The sequence below is a fragment of the Idiotropiscis lumnitzeri genome, chromosome 14, assembly GCF_059441095.1.
Source record: "Idiotropiscis lumnitzeri isolate Australia: NSW breed Sydney's pygmy pipehorse chromosome 14, RoL_Ilum_1.0, whole genome shotgun sequence".
Lineage (NCBI taxonomy): Eukaryota > Metazoa > Chordata > Actinopteri > Syngnathiformes > Syngnathidae > Idiotropiscis > Idiotropiscis lumnitzeri.
The window spans coordinates 4,058,472-4,076,724 of NC_142404.1; positions in this window are offsets into that span (position 1 = coordinate 4,058,472).

Genomic DNA, 18,253 nt, shown 5'->3' on the forward strand with positions numbered 1-18,253 from the left:
CACATTTTGCTTCTTTTCTCATCCTCTTGTCGGGTGAAAAAGAGAGGTGCATTTCAGATAAAGATGAAAGGATGAGGTAAGCCCAAGGATACTTCAGAGGCTCACAACACTATGTGCTGTTTGAAGCAGGTGGAAGCAGAGTGTTTCAAAGACATCTGGAGACCAAATGGCCAATACCAGTGCGTTGCCATGGTTGCACATTGCTGCACTGTTCCCCACTCTTTTACCATTGCATTCAACAAATGAAACCTTGATGCTATGTGCTTATTCTTATGTTTCAGTTTATGTATTTTTAAAGTGTATGTGAGTAGAGGGTGCATAGCCCAGGGCCAAATTTCTGATTCATGACTAAAACTGAAATCATAACGACCACATCAGACTCACTTAATGGGGCATAATGTAATTTGTCGGAATGGAGTTGCCGTCACGTATTGTCATCGGCCAGCGCGGGCCTTTCGCCTGAGACGGACTGATTTGCATTTGCTAGATGGCGGACAATCAGAGTGATCTTCATTTACACTGGAATTGGCAGGCCATTCATTCAAATCATATAAAAAAAGAGCAATTCAAAATGTTGATTTAAACTTTTGTTTGTTTTTTTTCCTTCTTGCGTTTTGACCATGACTTTTCACCCACGTTAAGTGCTGAGAAAAAAAACAATGCAGCCTCAGCTTTAACGAAAGTATGCTGGCCCTACACCCACCTGCGCTACACCATATGGCCTAACTAATGATAATTGCTAGTCACCATCAGCTTTAAGGCCAGTGGTAATGTGACTACTGGCTATAAACAAAACATGCATCAAGCGAACATATAAGTATCAGAATGCCCTTTATTGTCATTGTACAACGAGATTGGAGAGCTCCCCTCTCCAGGGCAATACAACAAATAATTTAATTGAATATATTCAAGATTAAATAAAAAATAAATGTGAAATTAAATACATAAAACTCCTTATGTTGCAGTTCTGCGGCACGGTGGACGACTGGTTAGCACGATGGCCTCACAGTGCAGAGGTCGTGGGTTTGAATCCGGCTCTGGCCTTCCTGCGTGGACTTTGCATGTTCTCCCCGTGCCTGCGTGGGTTTCCTCCAGCTACTCCGGTTTGCCCTGCAATTGGCTGGCAACCAGTTCAAGGTGTACCCCACCTACTGCCCAGAGATAGCTGGGATAGATTCCAGCACCCCTTGCGACCCTTGTGAGAAGTAAATATCGCTCCTCGTTTTTCATAGTGTTTTACCCCATAAAAACAATGATAGGTGAGGTCAGAAGTGACCAGTCGATTGTTTAACGTGGGGTGGTAGCAAGGGAAAAGGTAAGTCAGAGTCACAGGGGTGGACCTCCTCTCAGGAGTTCTTTCTTTATTAGAGGAGGAGGATCTGGATGGGTGAGGCAGTTCTATGGGGTCGGCAACTCACGAACTTTCAGCTTCATGGAAAGACAAACGGCCGCCCTCCTACTTCTGTCATATTGGGATATTCAGGGGGAACCTAGGAACAATGGGTAGGAGGAATTACATGGCATGTTGGCCTGGACCTCTGTAAGCGTTCCAGTTTCTCATGAGGCCCCTTTTCAAAATGAATTGCCAACCTCGGGTTTTCATGAACAGGGTTTTCACTATACAGAATGATATGAAAAAGGACGCAGTTATTTTCTGATACGAAAGGCAACTGAAACATCGAACAGACAAAGTCCAAAGAGTGCACCAGCACGTCTTGCACCGCATATACAACAACGGTAGCATTAAACTGTTTGCAGTAAGAATCAATCCTGAGACTGTGAGTAAATGTCTTGTTTGTGGGAGGTTCGGAAAGGCACTTCAGACCCTCTCATAGGACTCTTCAGGTCGACTGGCTCTGTGGCCTCAGCACAAACACCAAAGAAGGCCAATGCAAATGCTAGATTGACCCAAGGTCAGTCAATCAACTTGAACAATGGCAGTCCAGTCCTTAAGGGTCCACACACCATTATATCATTCTCTTTACCTTCAAAAGCAATTCTGGCTCATCAATAGCATGCTATTGTGAAGACGAGATGTGGCCACAAGGGCCGATCAATGTTCTTATCTATTATCTTGGTATATACTCTTTTTTGTTTGTTTGGCAAAGGATGACAGGAACGTGAAGCAGGGTTGCTTATGTTCCTCCCCGTTTGGAAAATAATGTACTGACGGGACCAACACAACTGCAGAAAACAGAAAAAGCATCAACTTTGTCGAATATGTATTAAATAATAGTTTATATATTTTGGTTGTTTTCTGTTCGAATAAGTCCCACTGTTACTGCAGTAGGATGTTTGTGACAGCTGTGTTACTGTAGAGCAGAACATGAGCAGTACACGGCTTCACAATTACTCGTAAATGCAAGTAATTTGTGCAGTGATTTTAAGAAAGAAAATAATTTGACAAATGCCAATTCTTCTTGAAACGTACAATGGGAACAAATTGAAGCATCACCAAACACAGAAAATAAGTGAGCCGCAACAGTCGTAATCTGAGCCCTTAGGCACTTTGATTTCATTTTCAATTGATAGCATTTGACAACAAAAGACAAAATGAATGTAATGAAAACAGGTGTTTTTTTCTGCTGAATTCAAATTCAACAATGTTAATCAGAATACTATGTTAGGTGTGCGGGGGGAGCAGAGAATAAGTTATTGCAGTGCTTCTCAATTATTTTCTGTCACGCCCTCCCTACCCAGAAGAAAATAATTCACACCACGCCCCCACCTGTCATGATCCGCGTCGGGCATGGCAGGGTTTTTTGTGATTATGTTTACGTTCCATGCTTTTATGTTATTGTTTTGCCTTGTTTTCGGGGCGTTTCCCCTGAGCACTCGTCCGCGCCAGCCACACACCTGCTCCCCGTTAATTATCACACACCTGATCTCCATCTGCCGCCTAATTCCTGGACTATTTAAGCTTCCCACGCCGACAACACAGTGTCGGGTCATTGTTCCGTGCTGCCCCGTTACGGACTGTCACGACCGCTCTTAGATCTCGTTCATGCTCTTGATCTCGTTCCGCTCATGCCCCCGCTCTCGTTCATGCCCCCGCTCTCGTTCATGCCCTTTGCCCTTGTCCCAGTTTAGTCACGTTCAGTTTGCCCTTGTTGTTTTGCACCCTGCCACGTTGTTTGTCCTTGTTTGATCCTTCAATAAATTCCCTTTAAGTTACCCTTATGCCTGGCTTCTCCGCACTCTTGGGTCCACCCCCCTCCTCGCCGACCGGCGAGCATGACACCACCACCCTCTCTTCGCCGCAACTATAAATAATAGCATTTTCATTGCAAAACAAACCTACACCGTAGATTTAATACTCGCTGCACACAATTATTTATATAGCGCATTTCACAACAGCTGTAATAATGCAAGGACACATATGAGAGGTTTTGTGAGGGGGCAGTTTCTCAAGGTTTTCAAAAAGTACTTGGCAAGTATAATTTTGTATTTCTGTATATGAAAATACATTTTTAAACCCCAATTTTCTTTACATTTCATACTAATGTACATGTTCTTTGTATATAGAAGTTTGATAAATATATAAAATGTCAATAAATTGTCCCTCAGCAAAGCTAAATTGATAAGAAATATAATTTTGAGAACTATTATTGTGTGGATCTCGAAACTCAGTACTCTGTGGTGCAAATATTGATGAGATGACAAATATTTACTATACGTTTGACATCGAACCTCTTCGTCGTGGTGACGTCATCCGTTTCCGTGTTCCGGTCTGAGAGCGCCTGCTAAATTGCTAACGTAGCCGTTGTCTTATTTTATGTTTCTATCCGTAATGGTTGGAATACAACATTTATGTTCATAGCTGCTGGCTCTCCGCCCAAACGCGGTTTGAGTCAGACTTCTGTTAAAAGTGGAGCATATATCGAACCACTTATTACTCTGTAATTCATTTTAGTGATTAGCACACTTGGCGCCGTCTCGTTCGCCGACTCGTTTAGAAAGCTTCTTGATAGCGGGGTCGTTTATTTGTCATCATACAGCTCGTTGCTGCTGCTGTGCACGGACTTAGATATAATACAAATAAAGCTCATAACTGCTGCGGCGCAAGATAGCTTGATGGCTAGCATTCAAGTAGCGGGGAAAGAAATTACTTCCGGGACAACGAGCAACAGGGCGATGCTTTTTCCTTTAATCAGTACTGCGTTACCTACTGCGTGAACTAGGAGCACAAACAGTAGCTTTGACGACATCAAAATCGCGTTGAGATTGCAATTACGGTCCCAAAACCATACATCGTTTAGCCGTACTACGACAGAAAATAAGCATGTTCTGCAGGTTGGCTCACGCCCCACTATTTGAGAAACACTTTGTTATTGTAAAGAACATTTTTGACTAGACAAGAGACGTTGGACCTCATTTACTAATAAATGTGTAGGAATAAAAGTGACAGAATGTTTGTATTCTGCGTACAAATTCAGCATCTACGCAAAATCACCGTCAGAGTCATGATATGTGCTTGCAGTGCCCATTTTCTTTGCACTTGGGTGCATATATTACTAGTAACTAATCAGAATTCATTCTAAATAGCAGCGTGTGCCCGCGGCACACTAATCTCCATAACGGGCCCATATTTCCCCAAAAATGGATGTCCGGTTGACCCATTAAGCCAATGAGTGGAGGTTTAAAGTTGGGTGAAATTTAAATAAAAAAATTATTTAAAGTTGCGCTTTTTGAGAGATTTAAAAAAAAAAAAAAAAAAAAAAAACTTTCAAGGGATGGGCCACCAAAGCGAATCTTTAGCCAGTTTTCAAAAAAGTTTGTATCACTGTAAAGCTTGGTCAAAAACGGAACCTGACAATGTATAATGTATAATAATTTTTAATTATTAATGACATCCACAAAATGCATTAAAAATCCATTTTGAGCCGATCAACACACAACCACTGTACAATTTGTTGAAATAGGTAGCAAGAAACAGCAAAAAAAAATGAAATTCATGCCGGTATTTCTGCAGTGATGCTCAACCACTGTGCTGTAGACCAGTAGCATTATATAAAATTTGAGTCGTTTCAATATGTTGTACATCTTGAGTAAAAGATGTGCTTTTTGATGTTTTTCAAACACTGATCCTTGATTATTTGTGCATACGCATGTCTGAGGATGTTCTAAGTTTGTTCTCAGAATATACACAAATTCAAATTCTGGTACGAAGCTATTGATGAATCATATATGTTAGTAAGTTTAATTGTTCTTCACTTTAGCTCCAATTTCCTGCAATTTAATTTTGAAAGGTTCTGCGGGTACTGTTGTCTGGTTCTTATGTCTTTAATGCTCGATTTGCTTATATTGACTACTGGAAGACCGTATACACTCCGTTGAACTAAACCAAGTGAAAGCAAAAGAAATGTCACAGCTAGATAATGGACTAGATTCTTTCAAATATTGCCTCATACACCCGTGAATGAAGTTTACATGGTGGCGACCAGTTCAGGGTATACCATGCCTCTTGCTCAGTCAGCTGATATAGGCAATAGCTACCTGTGACCCGACCGAGGACATATAGTATGAAAAATCAATGGCTGAATGGATGCATTTGCATTTACGTACATTTGGCATAGTTTCTCGCAAGTTCTGATAATGTACATTATAGACTGAGAAGAAATTACTATATCATTCATAAGATGATGCCTTTCGGTAATTTTGAGAGAAGTTTTTATTTTTGTACATTCCCGATGCTAAGTTTCGATTCTTATGTGAATGACAAAAACAAAAAAGCACCATCACCATGAAAGCATGGTTAACACATCATAGTGCAAGTCCATTAGCGAGAGGACTCAACTACACTTGTGAATTCAGTAAGTCAGCATCAAACTTACTTTTGTTTATAATTTATTCATACTTACATGGTGGCAAAATATTATTGGAATGGATAACATGCTTTTAACGTGATGTTTCTGCTTTTGCGAATGACATGCAGAGACAGCTCATGTTGCTATTCTTATCCCCTATAAAACTCCAGTAACTCCTGTTGAATTGTTCACATCGTTTACACTCAGCTAACGTAATTCTTTTCTGTAAAATAGCTTGGGCGAGTGAAAATATGATTCAATTTTATAAACCACTGAATATTCCCCTATATATATATATATATATATATATATATATATATATATATATCTCAGGATAAAGATTTAAAAGTTATGAACGCATTGGTGGCCCATCTCTCAACCCTTTTTTTTTTTTTTTTAAATATCTCAAAAATGGAACCCGCAAGGCGCAACTTTTATGCAGTTCCTCAATAGGATTTGATTCGGATTCTCCACAACAGTGATTTTTGGTGTGTATGTTTAGGGCCTATGTCCTGTTGGAGGTCCCATGGCCATCAGTAAGTTCACGGGTAAAGTCTTGCTGGAGACAAATGTAAAAAGGCAACTCATTGTTAGGTAGATCCCCTTCACCAAAGCACTGAACACTGATGTTTTTTGTTTTTTTTATGACAATGGTCGGCTCATCTAAAACAAGGAAATGGGCGTTTGCCTCGCTCGGCCACAGACGGGAGGAGATTTAGAACCACCTCTGAGATGGTTCTTGCATCTCAACCACTCAGCCCCTGAAAAAGACTAATGGAAAAGTGAACATCCAAGGCTAAGCCAGGCTAATAGAAAAGTGCCTATTGTCTGCTCCTATCATGTTTTTTTTTTTACAGATAGGGGTTTTCTTGGGTTAACAGAAGGGTAATTACAATATCTGTGCTGTGCAGTATGCACAAAGGAAACAACACTTTTACTACTGTGAAACATGGAGAACACTTAGTTGTGCTGTGGCAATGCGTATCTACTCCCGCCACAGGGTGTTTTTGAATCTGTGCAAGGAGCAACGAAATCTCAAGATTATCAATGCATCGGAATGTGCTGCCTGGTGTCATAAAACATGGTGTCAGTGGGTGGTCATGTTTTCTCCAACATGATAATTATGTAAAACGGTTGATCAAAAATAAGCAGGACAAAAGTAAGACCACAGATATAGTGTAGGATTAATGACCCTTATTCGTGGACAGCACAACCAAATTCAAAGGGAATGGAAATAGCTTATCGCCTGTGTTCACAATCGCTTGTTTCTAACTGCTACATGACTGTTTGTGACTTGTTTCTTAAAGGCGGTGTGACGAGAAAAGTTCATGTACCCTCGTTTCCTACAAGAGTGGATGAGCTAAATAATTGCATCGCTGAAGTAGTATGCACAAGCACTCCAGATGGGCTGCAGGGTCAAGACATACCTAAACTATAGCATCGATGTTTACTGAGTAACCAATCATAATGTAATTTAATATGAAACTATAACATGAAACTGCATGAAATCATGCACTGTAGATACTAACTGAAATAATGATAAAATAAAGGTACATGTTATCTGCTCTATTATTAGGAAGTGTTGTGGACACCCTGGACTCTTACAGAAAATAGCGTACTGAAAACCTATTTAAAAAAAGGATGAACTGATAAACATCACAAATTAAGTGGAAGAAATTGCTGGTGCCTCCATATTAATGAAAGATAAAAATAAACAATAATAGTAATGAAATCAGCCCCTGAAAACCAGACATCACTTTTTAATTGTGGTTCAACAGAATTTTAAAAAGCAAACTGATGAAACGGGCCTGGTCAAAAATAATTGTAACATCAACTTAGTATTTTGTTTCACAACTTTTTGAGGCGATTGCTTCAATTAAACAAGTTTTGTAACTCTCAATGAGAATGCTGCACCTCTCTACAGGTATTATTCTAATCCAGGCCACGCTCATCATTAGATAGGTGACTAGAGCGAGGCCGTTGTGTTACCTCTTATCGACGACACCCTTGGCACGTGTTGATTTCAGTTATGGTTGTAGAGTCACACACACTTGACACAGCTGCCTAGCTCAACTCTCCTATTTATTAAGAAGCCTAATCTAACAGTTCTCCAGAGGGTATTTTTCAGTCCCTTTTACAGATGTTCAATAGGATTTGGATCAGGTCTCATAGAAGGCCACTTAAGAAAAGTCCAATGTTTTGGTCTTAGCCATTCTTCTGTGTTTTTATTTTTTGTGGACTGTCATTGACTCAGGTCAAGTCAGTCAAGTTTTCTGAGAATGATCAAGACATATGTTTGTAGACTAGTCTTGAGATGTCATTTTACCCTGCAGGGATTCAAGACACCCTTGATGCTACAAAGAATCTCCAAAACGTAACACAGCCTCCTCCATGTTTCATGGTGAGGACAGTGGTCTTTTCTTAGTAGGCTTTATTTTTATATCTGTGAACAAAGATGGTGTGTCTTGCCAAAATGTTCCAGTGCTGTTTCATTATTTTCAACTGTGGTGTCATCTTCAATGACATTCACTTTGGCTCATACAACGACAAATGGTGCAATCTGATACTGATGTACTTCGACTCCGGAGTTTACCTTCAGTTACTGTGGAGATTGTTCTGGGCTCTTTTGTTACCATTTGTATCTGTCTCTTCACTACCTGCTTCTCGCCTGCCGGATCACGACACTGTGTGCCATGGTCTGCGTTAGTTTTCTTTTTTTGTTTTGTTTTTTGGTATAGTAGTAAGATTTATGCTTTTCCTTGAGTTCCTTTGTGTGTCTATGTTTATTGTATCCACCTGTGTCCGTTTACCCAATCAGCTCCCTCCAACACTTTGTGACTTGTCCAAGTGTTCCTTATTGTCTCATCAATTTCGTTTGTATTTAGTTCCCTGGTTCCTTTCAGTCCTTGTTAATTCATTGTCTCCTGTCAAGTGTCTGTCGTCCGTTCCTTAATGTCCTCCACACGACAACGTCAGAGCCTGGTTCCCTCCTCAGCCTGAACAATCTCTCAGGTTCTGGTTGTGGTAGCGGAGCACTCAAATGCAGGGAATCGAGGCAGGAGTAACTCAAAGGGGTAGGATTTAATGTTCGTCAAACAAAAACATAGAAGGAACTAGGAATGTAGTGTAAAACAACAAGGTAACTAGCAAACACTAAAAAATTAATATGATTATGACCTAGATTGTGAAAACTGAAAGACGCTGAGGAACGCACGGCAGACACTTGACAGGAGACAATGAACCAACAAGGGCTAAAAGGAACCAGGGAACTATCCATCCATCCATTTTCTGTTCCGCTTCTCTTCACAAGGGTCGCGGGGTGCTGGAGCCTATTCCAGCTATCTTCGGGCAGTAGGCGGGGGACACCCGGAACTGGTTGCCAGCCAATTGCCAGGCGGACAACCATCCTTGCTCACACTCATACCTGGGGCAATTTAGAGTGTCCAATCAACCTGCCATGCATGTTTTTGGAACGTGGGAGGAAACCCACGCAGGCACGGGGGGAACATGAAAACCCACACAGGAAGGCTGGAGCCGGAAACTAACCCACGACCTCTGCACTTTGAGGCCAGTTGACCACCATGCCTCATCCGGGAACTAAATACAAACAAATAGACGAGACAACAAGAAACATCTGGACAAGACAATTGGTTGGAGGGAGCTGATTGGTCATCACAAGGGATTGAGTAAACAAACACAGGTGGACACAATAAGCATGACGAGAGACACACAAAGTAATGCAAGGAAAAACATGAATCTAACTACTCCACCAAAAAACAACAAACACAAGACCATGACACTGTGCGCGCCAGAGAGACAAACTCTAATGGTTTCCTAATCCCTACCCACATTCGACTTTTTTAGTTTTTACTTTTTTGGAGACTATTTTTAACGATTGTAAGCAGATCAGCGTCTATGATGCTCAGCTACCAGCTTCGGCCATTCAATTGCTTTGATACTGGTAGGGGTCCTCGGCAGCTCGACTTCTCGACTGGCTTTGAGAGGCAATGGTGAGATGCATAGCATATCATTCTCGTATAACTGGTAGCTGGCTAGCTTTTGTACAAAGAAGGGATTGCAGTTGGTAAATAATTGGCCCTCCTTTTGGGGCAGACCCGACCTGCTGAGGTTGGACGACCTTCACCGTAACTGGAAAGGCGCCATCACTCTTTCTAGAAATATAGATTACTGTTTCAGCCTTCCATGACAGCCCACATTAGAGCAGGCCGGGTTGCAGGCGATAAGACAGCCTGTAAGAACGGTTGAGGATTCTGTAAGGCTAGAGTTAATGAGACTCTCACAACCCACATGCTGTATCTTTTTATGTTGAATAGAGCAACATGCTGACATGCTTTTTACTGAGGTGGTACTATGCAATAAGTATTCTTTCTTGGTCAGTTCTATCAATGGCACGGTGCTCGCTCCTATTGTTGATAGTACTTGCGAGCTGCCAAATAATGAATTCTAATTCTGACAGTTATAGCCTCCCACTGTGCCAATATTCATTCAAAACACAATAAGGGACCCAGGCAATGCATTCTTATTAATATTACAACTACAAATCCTGTGAGGGCAAATAGCACAGATCAGTCAACTATAATGAAAATCGGTCTCATGAATATTAGATCACTCTACTCTAAGGCCTTGCCCGTTAAAGTGTACCGTTGACGGCCCATTTTGAGGTACTTTTGAGGAACTGGAGCAATATTGTAAAGTTTGATAAATATCTTTGTGTTTATAGTCTTGTATTAGCCAAGATAGTGTGCTCGCAAGCCCCTGGTTTGGCATGTTAGGAACGGATGAGACAAAACTCAAAACAACAAAGTCCTGAGCCAAAATTTACCAAATCAAACTCATGTGAAATGGAAGACAGAGTCAGCCTACACCTGCCACGATTTAAATTGCCCCTGTCTATTCAAAGTCACAACATAAAGTTGAGATGTTCTCATCAGCTTTTGCTGACATGTTTACAGTTTACAGATCTTACAGGACAATCCATGATCCACAGATAGCGTTCACAGCATTAGAGGGAGAAGGGTAAAACATAAAATCCAAGGCACTAAATACACCACAAGGTCTGACATTAATGTGTACATCGAAGCACTTATTTTGGGCCTTTCTCAACTCTGCATTTTACTTTTGCGATTAGCGCGCTTAGCCCCTCCTTGTTCGCCTCCTCAGTGAAAGCACAACTTGTTAGTTGGGTTGTTTATTTTTAACCACCGTAGAGAAGCTCTGCATCACGCTGCTTGTTGCTGCTGCTGTGCCCGGACTTACATATAGTACAAATAAAGTCTATGCTGATGCGGCACAAGGGAGCTTGGGCGCTTAGCATTCAAGTAGCCGCAAATACTTCAGAGAGTATGGGCGACAGCTTGACTGAGACGCAATGTTTTCTTTTTTTTGTTTTTTTTTTACTAGTTCGGCATTGGTTTGTGTGACCTGTTTTCTATAATATGCTACTGATTTGTGAGCGTGCAGCGAGCCTTAAAAAAATAATAATAATAAAAAATGCAGCTTCTAAGATCTCGTAATCGCATTGTCTGAGATCATTGAGTGGGATTATGGGATGCATGGGTGTGTCATTCGGCGCATGGTTAAACGCGTCAAATATTTTGACTTGATTAAAATTAATTACCGCCCATTAACGTGATAATTTTGACAGCCCCATATATATATATATATATATATATATATATGGCAATAATAAGGAACTTGTTACTTTCACATGCAAGTAATATGTAATATACTACAGTTTGGAAGGAACTTGCCCAACACTGCAGAACACGACTTCCTTGTCATTCATCCTCCACCACAGTGCTTTTACACAGTCTTACGCTGAGCGTCAACTGCTTCGATGGGGAAGCGCAGAGTATGTTGTTCCACTGTGCATCCACTGATACTGGACCATCAATAGTTAAATGCTGGGATTTATCCCGCCCATCAAACGTCTGGTATGGCTCGGTTGCTCGACTTCTGCATGATGATTGGACGATCTGAACAAGCGAATCAACGATCTTGAAGTATAAACTTCCACCAGAGCATTTTCCATGTTTTTCATTCCGTTGTTCAAAACTGACTTTACAGATCCCCAGAGGATGTTTTGGTGTCTCTGTTGAAAAGGATTAGCGTTGTGTTTGCCAACTCTCTTCTGTCACTCTTTTCCCAATGAGCAGCGGCAGTTGCCCGTCACGTTCACTCACACTCACCGCCGGTTACACATAAGCTCTGCTGGCCATTGAGAGGACACTGGTCAAGCACCTGGAGAAGATGGTGAGTTGATGCGACAGAGGAACAGAGGGAAAATTAACATATAAATAAATCATGAATGAATAAATAGATTTTAGATGTAGGCCAAAAAAAAGAGCTTCTTCTTGAATGACCAGCAGTCGCCACTGGTGTGAATACACTTCTGGGTGGCCGTCCTTCGTGAGTGTTCCGCGGCTTTACATGGTGAACTAGATATCGTAATTTAGCACCCTGTTTTTAAAATTTTAATGATTCTGGGAAAATCACAATGCTAGTTGCAGTTCCAATCAATTCTCGATGACCAGCCCTACTTGTGAAACAGATATAGAAAATCCATGGATGAATTCAATTTTTAGGATTTTTTTAATTATATACTGTTTTTAAGCTGCATTTTGTGGCTCTGTGAACATTGTAATATTTCTCCAGAACAAAAAAAAATTTAATTTCAGCGGTTTTAGTTTTTACTTAACCATGCTTTCTATTTTAAGGCTAGAAAAAGATACAGTTGTGCAACAGCTTGAAACAAGGTTTTATTTCACTCGAGGAAACAATCCTCGGAGCAGGCTGTGTGGTTTAGATAAGCAAGCGTGCTGTCAACTCAGCACCTTGCTTAAGTGTTGGAAAACAGCCCAAATCAATACATCATTAATCATCGGTTTAACGTGGCCGAGCCCACCGTGGACAAGCATTAAAATGGAGGGATTACTGCAAAGGGAAATTAGCTCGATGGCTTGCAAGGGAAGTCTGAGAGCTTCATCTGATAATCTAGATAAATGATGAGTGAGATATGTGTTCACAAATTGAACACCATTGTGATGGATAGCTAAAGGCTGTGCGTGTTTATGTTTATTTATATACAGGCATGATGTGTCTCTGGGCAAACTAGGCATTTATGTTTTCCATGACTCATAAACGTTAAAATATACTTTCAACATATGAGTGCATTCAAGTATTTGCCAATGCACCCAACTATAAAATTTATTTCCTTAGACCTCTGACACAAGGAATAAGAGACAGTCATATCACAGAAGCAATTGTTTGTGTTCATTGTTTAAGAACTGAATCCAATTACATGAAATCTTCAGTGAATAAAATAAATGCATGAACTCTCAATATGTACGTGTCTGTTAACAGTTGTGGAAGAACAGAATCAACAAATGCATTCTGCTTAAGATGGTTTGGATTGAGAGACATTTCTGCTTTACATTCAACATCATATAACTATAAATGTAGATGGAAATATTTTTATATATCTTTCTGTCTGTCTGTCTTGGCATGCCATTTTCGCTGTTCTACTACTATAAAACTACCAATTGCAAAATAGAGGCAAAATTCTGACATTACACACCCAGTCACAGTTGATCTATTTTTGCTCTATAGCTATATATTTTGTATGTCACTTGCTTTGACTTGCCGCGTGAGTGCCACTGGAATGAAAGAGAAGGATTTCACAACTGCCATAAGAAATCGCACAGGAGCTCAAGCAAGAAGCTGGAGTGGTGCAGTCGGCTTATGTATTTATTCACTCTCATGATTCCCCTGAGTGACACTCGAGTGAGCCCCTTCAGTAAAGTGTATTTATGACTGCATATTATTCAGCTAAAACTGAAGAATAAAACTGACTGTAAGAGTAAATTGCCTTTTTTATAGTGTCTTCCTATCTTTTTTTTTTACTCAAAAGGCTTCAGTTAACTGTGCATTTACTTACTTTAGTTCAAGGATACTTTGACAGGGCTACAGAGGAACTCTGGTATTAATCTGCACCAATGACTTGAGAGATGCAAATGACAAAAAAGGTAGATGTGCTTCAAGAAATTGTTCATGTATCTATGCATCAAGCTATCTCATTTTTCCTGTTTAGGGTCACAAGTGACCTGGGGCCTAGCCCAAATAACTTTGGGCCAGAGGCACCGTACACCACCCTGGATTGGTTGGCAGTCATTCACAGGACATTTTTACGTCAATAATGTATCTTTTATGAATGTGTCATTAGCATTGGAATTGTGTATTCAATTAGAGTCCATTTTATTTTTTTAATGAAAGATCTATGTTGCTTGTGAGGATGTACGACTAGGTGAATTTTGCTGTACTTATTTTGTCCACAAATAACTTCATTAGCGCTTATGTCTACTAATGGAGGTAGCAGTGTCCTACTTGCCCCATTAGCCCAGCATCATTAGCTTCGTCTCATCTAATCTGGATAGTGGCATGAATACTGATACTGTATGTGGAGGTCAGAGAAGCATTGGTATTGTGCACCACTTTGCCATGTGAGAGTAGTGCCTCAAGTGGCATACACCCATCATTGTTATTTAATATGAGTTTCAAACGATTAAAGAAAATAGTGAAAAGAGATTGCCTGTGAATATGTAAAGTTTATAATGCCAGACATTATATTAAAAAGTTCTTTCAGTTTTTCTGGAAAGCAATTTGACCAAAACCATGAAGCACTGTTCTTTAATATGGTAAGTGTAGTGTTCAATTATATGCAGCGAAAAGGTGTCAACATTAGGGGTGAGCATCTTTCCAATAACAGATGTTTCGATACGTATCAGGATATATGTGGCCCGATGCAATTCAAGTACAATACATTTTAAAAAGTAACAATTGAATTCTTTTGGAGTTTGGTCGAACCAAACAAATTTCCAATTCAAATTGTGGTATACCCTTCTTTCTGTTAAAACTCATTGTGCTTTGTAATTTGTCATGTTTCCCCAAGGCCACTCAGGGGCTCCGCGTACACCACTCATCCGAAAATGATGTATCGAACGCGGCCACTCTGGGCTGTGGAGTCGGCATCCTTGCTTGAGCTTTGGTGCTCTGAATTTTCCAAAGTCTGGCCATCCATCCATTTTCTCCACGCCATATCCTCACTCGGGTCCTGCAATGGCTTGCTGTTTTTCAAAGTCAAACTTTGCACCACAACCCTGATTGTTGTGCCTTGGGGAAATTTTTGTGTCCGCATTCTAGCTCTTGTCTGCTTTACCTAGTTAGTCTAAGCGAAGAAGCGACTGACACTGTGTTTTTGATTTTGTGGAGGTGATCATGGTTTTTGCTTGTTTGCGCTCACATTTGACTCAAAATATCGTGGAGAACGCTTTTGTACTTTCACAGGTTGAAGTGGACAAGAGTACTAAATTTGCAGTTGAATTTTGGTCACGATTGGTCGCCGTTTCAGACAGCACAACAGACAACAACTTATATTACAATGCTTGCCTCCCTGCTCTGATGTAGACAAAAAATAAAGAGGAAAGCTCCAAAAGTGGCCCTGCCAATTCGTCATAAATTCCATGCCAAAAATGCCCTTAAACCACGACAGAGTCTTTTATGGGGGTGAATTTAGTACTGACATAATTTTTACATGCATACCTATTAAATAAGTGCCAATGTTCAGCCAGATCAAGTGTCCTTTTAATATGGGTGTAATGTAGTTTTATTTATTTCCTGTGGAGGCGTGTAGTAATCTCTGCTCTCATATACTGCCAAATTTTGAAGTCATTGGGGCAAAGGATTACACATAAATATTATATTCAGAGCTGAAAACTTGACCCATTTTGCCGGTCAGTCCCCCGCCCTCCGGCCGCGATCTGGATAGACTTCTGGCTGTCGCATGGCACACACAGACACGTCACTGAGTGGGAATTAATCTCACGCTGCCCGCACACAAGTCAGGCAAGTGTACCATTACACTATCAGTGACTCTGTCTGATACAAAGCTAAAATTGAAATCTACTCACTTTTTCCCCCTTTATTCCATTGGTTCCATTTCTGAAATGTCCACTGGACAGCATCTTAGGTGGTGCTAATGTTGCATGCTGAATTTTATTTTAAATATCTGAAACAATAAGCGTTAAGTCAAATATGTGCGAATCACAAGTTGTTTCAAGTTGTAACCTTCAAGTCTCAAAATAGTCCCAAGTCAATGTGGAAAAAAATAAAGCATGCCAAGTTGAGTCTAAAAATCAAGTCATAAAATTTTGCTCACTTAAATATATGGTAGAGTGATAGTGCCCTGTGATTGGCTGGCAACCGCCCGAAGACTGCTGGGTCGGCTCTAGCACACCTGCGACCCTGGTGAGGAGAAGCAGCTCAGACAATGCACATATGGATTGAGTAAATTATTCTTTTCACTGATCCTACTGCAAAAAGTACATTATCTCTAAAAATATAATGAACATTTACGTTGTTGAAAATGAAAACCAATTTTAGTTTTACTGTATGTTTTGAAAATAAAATACAAGAGGACACCTGAGTTGTAGTACTAAAGTTACTAACCAGATAACTATATATTATAGAACAAATAAGGATGGGAAACACTGCTATTTACAGCTTGAATATGGTAGTAGACATTGTGGTAATATTCACATTGATATTATCGTTTGTGGGAGTGACAGCATCTTTTTGAGTGCATTGACCACTCATGACCATGAACAGCAATGACGGAAAGCGTCAGGCAGATTGGTGTTTTTAAGATGGAAGTACAGTCACTATTTTGAATTTGTGAAAGCTTAAAACAAAAATATTAAAGTTTATTGTGCACTCTGCTGTCTGCAGAGGATTTCTATCTTAAATAACACTATGTAAAAAATATTAAAAAACATGGATCACAGCGCAATTTGTCGTCCAGAAAGTCACTCCTGATTGAGTGAGAGCAGGAGTTACCCAAATGTAATAAATATATTTAGAAACGATGTACATTATAAATGTTGAGTTTAGTCATTACAACATAAATTGTTTAAATATGTCAAGTATAAGAGACTGACTCATTAAACATTAACTATAATAACAATACACGAGCAGCCCATTTACAAAGTATGTTAAGTGAAATCCATATAAGACTCATTATCTTTTTAAATTAAATTAAATACGGCTGGAAAAAATATATAATTTTAAATAAATACAAACTTTTCTTAAATGTCACTGTTAAAAATGCACTTTCAATTTAGTGCAACTGCAATTGGCTGGCGACCAGTTCAGGGTGTACCCTGCCTGCTGCGACCCTCGCGAGGAGAAGTGGAACAGATAATGGATGGATGGAATTTAGTGCAAAACAAGTTGTCATTTGTATGCTTTTACTATTAAAATAACTTGTAATTAAACTTAGTTACTTTTAAAATCAAGTAGTCAGCAAACTAACTAAATTACTTTGTTATAGAAGGTAATCCGCAAAGTAACAAAGTTACTTTTTTCAGGTAACTGTGCCAACGCTGACCATTACAAAACAGTAAGTTGGTCAAGTAGATCACAGATGTGAAGTGGGAACTTGGAGACTCTGATTGTTTGTGTTCACAGTGACATAGATGAAAGAAGTGCCTTAATGTAGCTTGACCAGTGGGACTTTAGGATTTACATCGATTCCACTTACTAATCTACGCTCTGTGCCCAAGAAAACTGACAAGCTGTTTCTCTTCCTAAGGCCCAACATTGACTTTGCACTTATCGACGCGAATGACCACACATATCTGCTCGGTGCAGCCATCACAACCTTGCGTTAAACCCACTCAATGCTGTAGAGATGATTGTGGACTTCAAGAGACATCATTTGCCACAAATACAGCACACACTGTCTAAATGCCCAGTTGCAACTAATTTCCTAGGACCTACAAAACTCTCAGCACTTGAAGTGGAAGGCCCACTCAAAAAGGCCGTGAAGCATGTATTTCCTGAAGCTGCTGAGGAAGAATGGCATGCCAAAGGACATGTAGAGGACACCAGGACATTATATTATTGCTGAGGCAAATTTATATAATAATAGTGTTTGTGGAAAAAAATGCTTGCTTTTGCCTGTGTCTGCAAATTCCGTACACAGGAGCGGTGACAAAAACAGGTGAGTCTCCCCGAAACTGTCTACTTGTCAATAACACGTTCATACTTAGAAAATTAACGTATGTAACTTTTCTAAGCCTGTATTACTTGGTTGGGGCTCAAGATAAGACCCTTGTTTACTTGGAAAATGAATGACGTCATGACTTCTGTAAAATATCTATCTATAAAATTACAAGGCTTGAAAGAAGAGCCGGCCTATTTCCTTCTGCTTGATCAGTTAGTAGTCTATGCGTTAGGCTTGAGGGACGAAGAGCCCGGAATTCCTTCCTTTTCTGTATTTCTTAACCCGCAGATAGTTAAAAAGTCTGAGCAAATTGCATTCTCGTGTGGGTGTCTTATTGATTATCCTCCTAAGAAATAAATAGACACTC